The following is an 11,028-nucleotide window of genomic DNA, read 5'->3' as shown; positions in this document are numbered from 1 at the left end:
TTCTCTCCTTCTCTTTCCAGGAAATGAGCAGCCCTCTGTCATCTCTCCTGCCACTTTTTCGGACACCTGCTAGAACAGAGACTTCCGAATTTCCATTGCAGGCAAAGGTAACCCTGCCCATTTTGGCCAGGGCTTCTGATAAATTACAAGAGATCTCTCTGCTGAGCAGAACTTCAGTCTTGGCAGAAGGAGCCTGCCTGGAGGCCAGCCTAAGTTCCTTGACCATAAACAGTGTTGAGAGTAAGAAACCAAGCAGAAACTGCACCTTGTGTGGGGTTCCATCATACCCAGGTGTTTTTGTTTTTTTTTTTTTTTTTTACAAGAAAGAGTCTGATTTTATTTGTGTGAATGACAAATATTCTTGTCACTTGTGAACTGTCTTAGGAGAATTGGGAACTCTTATTTCTAACTGTTTTTTTTTAACTCCTGAGGCTTTATGCACAACTCTTACATGCAGAGGCAGCCTGTGCCTTTGCAGGCAAGGCTCAACTGCTTCAACAGCATCTTAAGGAAAATGCAGTTCCATAAAGGGAGCAGACTACAAGAACATACCTTATTAAAATAGTGATAATAAGGATATGATAACGATGGTAATAATAATAATAGTGATAATATTAATAATAAATAAAAATAGTAATAGTAACAAAGAGAAGTAGGAGTGGAAATGGAAACAGTGCTCCCTGACTGCCAGATTCCAAAGGGAAGACAGACACCTCAGAGGAGGAGTTGACATTGCTGGGTTCAGCTCTCTCCATGCCTGGTCTCCATTATTAACTCCCCTTTAGATAGGCTTTTCATCCTTACTTTAATTATATTCTTAGTACATTTGCAATGCATTTACAGAGCTGTTGGTAAGCGAAGGTTTGCTGAGTTCTTGCCGATTAGTAAAAAACCCAAACAAACCCCTTCTGTTTCCCTTGTTCTTGTTTCAGGCAAAGAAGCCCTCTGATGTGCCAATGATTGAAGACATTTTGAGGGTAAGTGCTCTTAAATAGAAGATCTCTGTGCTTGCTTATGTTTTGCATACGTTAACGAAATGAGTGGGGACAAAAATACATTTTGAGAGCTGCTTCTCTCCCTCTCTTTCCAGGAAATGAGCAGCTCACTGTCACCTCTTCAGACGCCAGCTAGAGCAGAGACTTCCAAATTTCCATCGGCAACAAAGGTGACCCAGCCCATTTATGCCAGGGCTTCTGATTAAATACAAGAGATCTTTCTGCTTAGCAGAAATCCAGCTCAGAGTTTTGGCAGCTCTTGGAATGCTTTAGAAATATTTATTCAAAAGTGCACATGCCCGTAACGTGCCGTTAACACAGTCTTGGTGTCAGTAGCTGTGTTGTTTAGCTACATGCTAAGCTACTTTGTCCTTTTATTCTAGGAATCTCAACCTGATGGATCTGCAGCACAGAAGCAGAGTAAGTAGAAATGCAAAGAAAACACAGTTCTTTGTGTGCTGACAGGTAATTTTTTAATGTTATTTGTGGCAGAGACCATAGAATGCTTACACTGATTCAGCAGCGTGATTTCCTCTGCTTTGCTGAACAGGGATGAATTTAGGAATGGCTTAAGAAACTGTAACCAATCATTACCTAGACCTTAAGGTAGCTGTTCAGCAGAGGACCAGCAGTATTTAGTTAGGAAACTCCCACCTGGAGTGATGAACAATCTTGGTGGCATACCCTTCCCTAGAAAAAAGTGACTCTCTCATCTGGTGCTGACAGACCACAGGGTAAAATACGTGACAAGGGAGGCATATAAATGCAACTTTTTAATTTTTGCTTTCCAGAGCAGGCTGGGACAGCTTCAGAAACCTTGCCGAGTTCTCAGCCAAGAGCAGCGTAAGTAACCAGACTCTGTCCTCATCTCTGCTGGGCAGGTACTTAAAAGAACCTGGAATGTACAAAAATTTGGCTTATCAGTCAGATTCTTCTCAGAAAACTTCATTGCAGGGAATTTTCACCAACAGAAACGTTATTGTTTTATGAAGGTCTCACTAAATTGTTTAGGTCTGAAAAGACCTTGAAGATCATCAAGTCCTATCGTTAACGCAGCAAGGCCGAGTGCATCAACCATGTCATGGTGACAATGACTGCGATTCAAACCAAAACAGAATAAAAGCGAAGAGAAAAAACCTCAGTCTTTGTGTACCAGACTGAGGTTTTTGTCTTCTTTTAATCTGTGATGCTTAACATCTTGTCACACTTTGAACTCCTCAACCGACTGACAATAGATTAAGCTGGTAGAAATGCTAAGGGATACCAGCTGAATCTGATCATTCCTGGATATGGTTTTGATGCCAGGCAGGACAAGTAAAGCTACAGCTACCTAAACTGTGTAGATCTACTGATGACATTTTAAAGTTATTTCGTTGTAAAACTTTCTTCCATTGCCCAAGTAGAAGTTTTCAAAAAAGTGTTGGAGGTATTTTATTTAAAAAGAAACACAAAGAAATATAGTATTTCACATGGACGGTCTAAAAACCTCACTTTATATGCTAAGAATATAGCTAGTTGTAGAGTGGGATAAAGACAACATTTCTATAACCTATGGGAATTGTGTATGTTTGTCTGAATGGGTGTGAGTGGAAGGTTTGATAATTTCCAAGCTTTTTTTTATTCTGGTGCTTGGTATTTTGAGCACGGCAATGTATTCCTCTGGCCTTCTCCCCTCTGCTCCCAGTGCCCAAACACAGGGCTCAGTTTTAGTTTTGAATGCTGCCATGTCAGTGGAATAAGTAAGTAACCTTCCCCCCTGCTGCTTCCTAATTTTGTCTTCTGGTGGCCTGGCAGAGCTCTCCAGTTCCAGCACAAGAGGATGGCACCAGCACAGCCCAGCAGCTCGGAGTCAGAGAGCACCAGGGACTGCCACAGCTCCTCAGTCTGTGACAGAGAGACCAGCTCCTGTGACAGTGAGCAGGATAACCTTCCAAGGGGGCTGGACCTGCCCGCATGTGAGGTGAATTGAGAGACCATGGAGAGGCTGCTTCCACAGCCCCTTGCCCACTGCAGGGCTGGTGTCTTAGGAAGGACGCAGATGTTGTACTTCTCCTCCGTTACCAAATTCTGCCCGGTTTGTCCTGGAAATACTGATTTGCAAGACCCCTCTCACTCCAGTGAAGGCTTAGGCATTTGCCACTGACTGGTTTATGAATTTTATTCATCACACGTGCATCCATGGTGCTCAAGGAGCAAGTTAGTGTCTGTGGCCTGTTAGTTTAGAGTCAGTTCTTCACAGGCCAAAGGCCAGACTTCTGGGCAAGAGTCTCTGGGCTCTGGGGAGCTGTGCTAGGACAGAAAGAGCCAAAAAGGCATCAGTCTTGAATCCTTCTTTTCTCTTTTGTTGGCAGCCTGAGCCATCAGCTTCTAAAAAGTGTCAGCTTGACAACCTAATGACCCAGATAAAGTGAGGAGCAGTACAAAGAGAGGGTCCCATGGAAATTGCCCATGGGCATGGACGTGAGGAGGGTGTGAAGCAGGAGCAGGGCATCAGCAGCAATTCCTGCCAGCACCAGTCCAAGGCAAGGGAGCCTTCTTACAAGAGCTGTGGCCAAGTGGCCATGGATGTCCACAAGACCTTTGCCCAAGTGGCCGAGGACACTCACAAGACCTCTGGCCAAATGACCGAGCATTTTCACAAGACCTATGGCCAAGTGACAAAGGCTCCTCAGGAATCTCATGGTATGAGCACACCCAGCTCTCTAAAGCCTCTTGTGCACACCAAGGAGGCCTTGCCCAGGAAGATTGTGGGTATCAAAAGGCCCAGCGAGCCCCTGGAGCATGACAAATCCAAGAAAGTCCTGAAGCTGGAGAGTGAGCCTGGTCCGTTGGAGGTCAGAGACCAGTCCTCCAAAGACAAGCTGTTAGTCCAAGAAGCAGAGAAACCAAAACCTGCTTTCTGAAAAGGCCTGAAGCTGGGAGTGCAAAAACCCTCTGAGAACAGGAAGCACGAGGAGCCTGACAAGAGCTTTGCCCACGTGCCCAAGGTTCCTGCCCAGATTTGTGGCCAAGTGGCCAAGCCTGCCCACGAATCTGATGTTACATCCAAGCCCAGCTTTCTGAAGCCTCCTGTGCACACCAAGGAGGCCTTGCCCAAGAATACTCTAGGTATCAAAAGGCCAAGTATGTCCCAGGTACATGACGAATCCAAGAGAGTCTGGAAGGTAGAGAGTGAGGCTGGTCTTTTGCAGGTCACAGACCAGTCTTGCAAGAACCAGCCCCAAGTCAAGAAAACAGTGAAGCCAAAAGCCACCGACAAAAAAGGCCTGAAGCCAGCACTTCACAAGGCCTCTGAGAAGAGAAAGGGCTCCCACCAGGTCAACACCAAAGGCTTTTTGGAGCCCAGTCTCCTGAGACATGCTCAGGAGTATGATGCCTTCATGCCCAGTGGCCACAGGCCTGGGGATTTGCACAAAGGGAAGGTGCCCTTGCCTCCTGGGGAGAAGAAGTTGTTCTCGCCTGCAAGGGAGGCAGACGTGAAGAGGAAAGCCATGAGGAGTCCTGAGGAGTCCCCCAAAAAGAAGGTGAGAGGGGCTAGAGGAAGTGGGTTTGGACAATGACCAAGGTGGTGTTTGAAAAACCCGTGTGGAGTTTCCCCTTCATAGTTTGGCAGTAGAGCCGTGATGCTTCTCCTCTAGAGGGAGTTCCAGTGTGCTGTTTTTTTCTGTTTTCAACCAGAATCGATCAAACTGAGCTGTACTGGTCTGTACTTTAGGTGAACTTCCAAGACCTGAGTGAATTTTTTTCCCTGTTGTTATTCTTGCTGCTAGAGGGAAGACAAGGGGGATACTCCCAGGAAGAAAAAGGAATGAGACAAAAAATCCCAACAAAATAATTTCAGCTTTCAGCAAACAAAGGCTCCAATAAAGTGAAGTGAGTATGCAGTGATGGGATGTCAGAAAGATGTGTCTGTCTTCAGAAGGGAAAGATGAAGAACTGTATCTCCTGTCCAGACACTCAAGAGTTGGCTTCTAACATGATGTGCATTCTGCAGCTACAGCTGCTGCAGATTGGCCTTTACATGCTGGAAGCTATTGTTGGTTGGGGGTTTATGTATAAATTATGAATGGGATGGGATTGCTGTGGAACGCGTGTTAAGTTTCTTTTTTAGCATTAGTCTTATGACATGGTTATGACAATGGGAAGACAGTAGTAGTCTACATTTTTGGTAGCATACAAAGAACTTAATGTTACAACTTACTTCAAAAGTTTTTTGACTAATCACACAAAACAAAAGCATATTGATAGTAGTTGTATCTAACTACTAGAAGTACATGCATTTTTTGTTAAAAGAGTGTTTCCTTATTTTGAATGTAATACTTGTTTGTAAGCTTTAAAACACAATGCACAGAGCTCTATTGTTAAGCTTGGAACTTCTTAATATCTTGCTAGATGTACTTTTCTGTAGCTTAGGAAGTTATTCTAGACAAGTGTTAATATACAGACTATTGTTCTATTTGTCTTTGTTTTTCTACTTCTTATATAATTTTTCTGGTGATAAATCTTACGGCTATTGCTTAGCTCTAATTGTAGTTTTGTTGTCTCTGAGGTCTGCTTTTTGTAGCTTCCCTAAAACTCTCTGATTTTGACAATTCCCACAGAAGCAACGAGTGCAGAAAGCCACTCTGAAGGTGTAGGTGAGTAAGGGTAGGGAGCCCTTCGCTTCTGACATCCTTTGAAAGCACAGAGGTGTCGGGGCTGATGACTGGCTGGGGGAAGGGATGTTCCAATTGCAGTAGGAATGGAAGAGCTTTAATTCTGGAGTTCCTTCCTCCCTTTTCCTCAGGGAAAATGAGCAGCTCTCTTACTCATGTGCTGGCTTTTGGAGTGGGATGGGTAGGAGGTAGTTTTGGGCAGAGAGGAGTCTGGATCGGGTCGAGGATGGTGCTGTGCTCTGTGTCAAATCATCCTTGGTGCAGCATCAGCTGAGCCAAGGCAGAGCAGCTGGAGAGCACGTGTGCAGTGAGTAGGGACCAAAACACGGGAAAAGTGGGTGCTGAAAGAGGTGAGCGGACCGTCCCATGCCCAGCAGAGTTAGGCAAGAAGTGCAGCCTCACCCCTGAGCCTTCTCCCTGGGTTTAACTTCATTTCCTGCTCTTCTGATGCTGCAGTCCATGAGCTGGGATTCACTACTTGGTGTGTTCTTGGAAACTTTGCGAAGCTGGCTAAAAATGATGGAAATGAGCAGTGGTGAAACAAGGTTGGGAGCTATTTGGGGCTGCTTCTTGCTGCCAGAATTCCCAGGTCATCCTGATTTCAGATGATCAGAAATCTGCTAGGCCACTGTTATTGAATGTGAAAGTCTCTGCCAATTCAAACTCCCTCTTATTTGGAGCCGCTCAGCTTTGGCAGTGATGTCTAGTTGAGACGTTGGCATGAATGGCAGGATATAGGCAAGCTTTTAAGAAATGCCTAGGTTATATGTACACCATGATCATGAATTTGCTTCTCTGGTCCAGAGCATCAGAAGATTCATTCCAAACTGAGAGGAAAAATGTGGTGCTGCCAGCACTGCCGGCCATGACTGCTGCACAACGTGCACCAAATTTGACCACGACGACCCAAAAGAGACCCAGAACTGCGACTGATGACCTGGACCTGCCTGCCATGGATAACCCTGCCATGAGCCAGTGTCTTGGTTTGAAAAGACAGGAGTCTGTGAAGGGAGGCAAAAGCCTCCTGTGAAAAGGAAAAGGTAAACCCCCTCCTTCCGAATTATCACAATTTCAGAATTAAAAGGGCTCTCAGGCAAAGATATGAGAATGGGAATAACAGTTTTTTACTAGGAAGGAAAAAAACTAAATAACAATGCAATTTAGCACAAGCAAAAAAAAAAACAAAAAAAAACAAAAACCACTGGCAGAGTGAGAAAAAAACCTGACACCCTGAGAAGTCAGGGTGTTGATAGTAGTCCAGCCAGATGGTGGCAGCTCCTCCCGGAGCGGCAATCTGCAGAAGGGTGTAGGTCCTTTCTGAAGATGCGGCGAAGGAGCAGCTGGGCCTGGTTCCTGATTCCTCTGGGAAATCCGGCGAAGAAGGCTGTCTGTTGCCTCAGAAATGCTTGTTTTATGGTGGCAGGGATGCTTGGCTCCTCCCTCTGGGTGGAGCATCTCACAATGGGATGATGTAACAAGTCTTAACAGCCACAGTGAGTAATTCAATAGCCCATTAACAGGAGATTATCTTTCTGGCAGTGTCATTGTTCTTGAAAGAGATAAGAAAAACTGCCTAACTCCGGACAGATGGCAGTGTGTTTATAAACAGGAGTGTGTTTATAAAAAGAAATTTTGATTTATTTATAAATAACTGTGGGTGTGGCTGCAACCTGGGCCTCGGGTTTTATAGCATGCTGACAAAATTGTTGCATTTATGGGTTAAAAAAATCAGATTTTACTGGCTGTTTTTAAAAATTTGGCTCTTTACTGACAGCTGGAAGTATGGGGTCGAGGATGTTTTGGGGGGGGCGGGGGCAGGGCTATATGTTAGGCCAGACTGTGCACACTGATTAACTGTCTTCTAATTGCTTGCTTTTTCCTGATAATTTTCCTGCTTCCAGTCCTCACTGCACTCTCAGCCATTGAACAAGGAAACCTGCTGCTGAATTTTTCTGTGCTTGGGAAAAGTTTAATGATACAAAGCACTGTGAGCTGCCAGGTGAGAAGCCAAGGTTCCATTTCGATTATTGGAGGGAGTGCTAGGAAAGAAGGCAAGAGCGGGAGAGCCCGTTGCATAGACTATGCCTGGGAGAAATGAACATTTTCTCTGGAAATTTAGGAAAGCCTGGCTTTGGAATTGCTTTAGGCATCTCTCTCTGACCAGCTTTCTCTCTGTGGTTTTTCAGGGATCTGCAGGGGATGAGAAGAATTGACTTCTCTGCCACATAAGGACAAGACAAGACAAGAGAAGAAGACCTGAAGTTAGAACAGTAAGTGTTTGTTTTACAGCCCTGCCTGTAGTTACTGAAGACACCAGACAGGGCTGGCCCTGTAGCCACCCCGGCTTCTGCTTCCTCCTGAGCACTTGGTTTTCATGATGGTGAGGAGGCAGCAAAGATGCAGCGTTTGTTTGCTTCCAGATGTGTCCTCTGGGCTTAGTGTGAGTGTCCATTCTTAGGCTTCCCTGCAGCATGGGGAGGTGCAACTGGAAGCAGGCAACTGTGCAGCTCTGGCTGTTCCTGGGAGTGGCAGCAGGGCCAATGAGAAACATTCGCTTGACAGGCAAGACTTAACATGGGCCAAGAATTGCTCAGACATTTTCTTCCCCTGCACATCTATTCAGTTACTTATTAGAATTACTAATCCCATTATTAATCTTAAAATTAACCACAACCCCCTGCTCTAAAACAATCAAAAGACCAGTAGTATAGAGTTTTATTAAACTATGTCCACAAATAAACATTTTCCATTTCAACTGAGGGAGGCATATTTGGTTTCATATTAGAAATCTCTACATTATTTTCAACACCCTGAATCAAAAAAAAAAAATAAATGAAAAGAAAAAAAAATAAGCAAAACAAAGTGCCATAGGACATGGAAGCGGCCCTGGGGAAAATACAATATCAAAGAATATTCTCATTTAGAGGGGACCCACAGGAGTAGAAGCAGCCTGTACTAGGAGACACTTTGAAAACCATATAGGAACATATAGGTATATATGTATAGAACCATATAGGTATTAACCACTTGCTGTGGGGGAAACAGCAGATGATTTTTAGCCTGTTGAACATCCCCCAGGGCTCCTCAATCCCAGGAGGTGACCCATGCCCAGTTTTGGCCAAAGGATTGGCCCACAGGAAGCACAAGGCTGGGACTGAGCTGCCAACATTGTTTTAATTCATGGCCCTTGGAGCATCACCAGCACTTTGGGCTCGTAAAACTTGAGTTTTTCACATCCTTACCCCAACTCCAAGCTGCACCTAAGCTCAAATACAGCCAAGGAATAGCTGAAATAACTGAGGATGTCCTCAGCTCCTGCAAGAGCTCCTCAGGTTCCAAATCCCCAGCAGCTCACAGATCCTGCCTGGAGAGAATTTCCTCTGCACCCACGTGGGGCTGCAAAGCCAGACTGGTTTTATTAACATAAGTAAGTGCAAACTGACACATTATTTGAAAGATGTGGAAAAAATTAATACAACTTCATTATCAACAAATCAGATGGTAAAATACTAAAAGATTAAGTGCAGTTGATAACAGTTCAGTCTCCCCAAAATTATAAATAATAGCCAGTGTAAAGAAAATGTGCACCCATGAGCAATAGGCTCACTTTTTAATATCTTCATTAATGTCTGCAGGGAGATCAAGCACCATTATTTGCATTCACAAATAGCACCACAGGGTTAAAAATGAAAATGATTGAAGCAATGCTGTTAAGAAATGAGAACCAGACAAGAGCCAAATTATGACAAAATATGGAATTAAAAAGATGGCTTTCAGCAGAGCAAGGGCTGATATGATTAAAATTAAAGCTCAATCATGTGGCTCATCTTTCAGCACACTTTACTCATGTAAAGTTGGAGAAGTTTGCCTGGGTTTTTTAGGGTTTAGTGGGTTTTTAACCAACTGGAATTCATCTGAAGTGTCTGTTGAAGAAGCATTCACAGGTGGGTTTTTTTTGTTGTCTCTTGTCTCCTCTTTCTTTTTCAAGTGTGTGCCCAAACACCCCTCCCCGTTCTGCAGCACCTGGGCACACGCTGCCTCTTCTCCATCCCAGAACTTCCAGGTTTTATCCTTCAGAGTGTATTCATAAGTCATGGGGATGGTGGATAAGGTGAATGCTGAGGTTTTGCCAGTGGCAGAACAACTGTTTTTATTATTTATTCAATCATTTCCCGAGCCTTTCTTCAGTCTCCAAACAACCTGTAACACACCAACTTTATCTTGTAACACACAATTGCTTATTATTTCAGCTTTATTGAATACTTTTAAAAGCCCAGTTGAATCCTGACCTCATTCTCTCCCTTTTTCCCCAATACCTTGTGTCTTGGAAAAGGCTGATTGCTTGTAGGTCCAGTTTTGTCTAATTTACCAGTTTTGCTTATCCTTACTTTCCTGGGTACATGATAATATTTGGAAAACACTGGCTGTTTTCCAGTGTGGTGCTGACTGCAATGTGAGATTACTGGTGGATTTTTTTTATTTTAACAACTCGGCCAATCCATTCTTAGATTTGTTGAGAATTCTTGAGTGAGGTCTGGGCTCCTGGGCAGGTGTGACAGGAAGGATTCCCTGCTCCTGGATCCCAGTCCCTGCAGCCATCCCTGCTGGTTTCACTGGGGCTCATTCGTGCAAACAGCAGTAACTGGTGTTTGTTCCTTGGAATTAGAAGTAGAAAATCCTCCTGTATCCACGAGCTCCACATTCTTACTTTGCTTGGGAGTTTCTGGGATGATGCATCCTTCACACAAAGACATTCTCAAGTCCCCCAAACCCCAGAGTCAGCACGAGCCACTGCAGAAGGTGCCCCATGGAACGTGTCCATCACGTCCCTGCTTAGGTCAGCACAACAAAAAAACAGATTTCCAAATAGCTTTGCTTAGGAAAAAATGCTCAGTGATCAAGACCAAACTAATGTAAAACATAAAAATTGTGTATTTAAATACTGGCATGATTTGAAGACATAGTTTACACTCATTTGCTCTTTCTTCATATCATTATAATAGAGAAAAGCTGCAGGTAGCTTCTTTTTGGAGAAGGAGTGTTTGGGGAATAGGGAAGGGGTAAAACAATGTTATTAGTCCTTCAGAGTCATTAATATGAAGAAAGAAAAGTGCTCCAAGATGACTTGCTTACAGCTGCAGAACATGTCATGGAGTAAACCCCGCCTTCATTAAATGGGTGAGAAAGCATTCTATTTGTTTGGAAGTTCTTATGATCAGTCTAGATGTGCTTCATTGTAACGTGACGCTAAAGTGCCTCAATTATGATGTGTATATTTTGGTGCCAGAAGGGTTTTTTTCTTATGCTAAATTATTAAGTTCTGTCAGCTGCTGGGCTGTCATATAGAGATACAGTAAATCACATTATATTTTGTCATG

General features: G+C 43.9%; 1 long non-coding RNA gene across 1 annotated transcript; it reads left to right on the top strand.

Moving 5' to 3' along the window:
- Window positions 1-1,159: 1,159 nt before the first annotated feature.
- Window positions 1,160-3,037, top strand: LOC137467290 (uncharacterized). The gene is made up of 3 exons (XR_010995480.1): window positions 1,160-1,415; window positions 1,787-1,838; window positions 2,790-3,037. It is a non-coding gene; the product is annotated as an uncharacterized lncRNA (long non-coding RNA).
- Window positions 3,038-11,028: the final 7,991 nt, after the last annotated feature.

The sequence above is a fragment of the Anomalospiza imberbis genome, unplaced genomic scaffold, assembly GCF_031753505.1.
Source record: "Anomalospiza imberbis isolate Cuckoo-Finch-1a 21T00152 unplaced genomic scaffold, ASM3175350v1 scaffold_568, whole genome shotgun sequence".
Taxonomy (NCBI): Eukaryota; Metazoa; Chordata; class Aves; order Passeriformes; family Viduidae; genus Anomalospiza; species Anomalospiza imberbis.
Note: the sequence above shows the minus strand (reverse complement) of the source record. Positions and strands in the feature narration are given on the sequence as shown.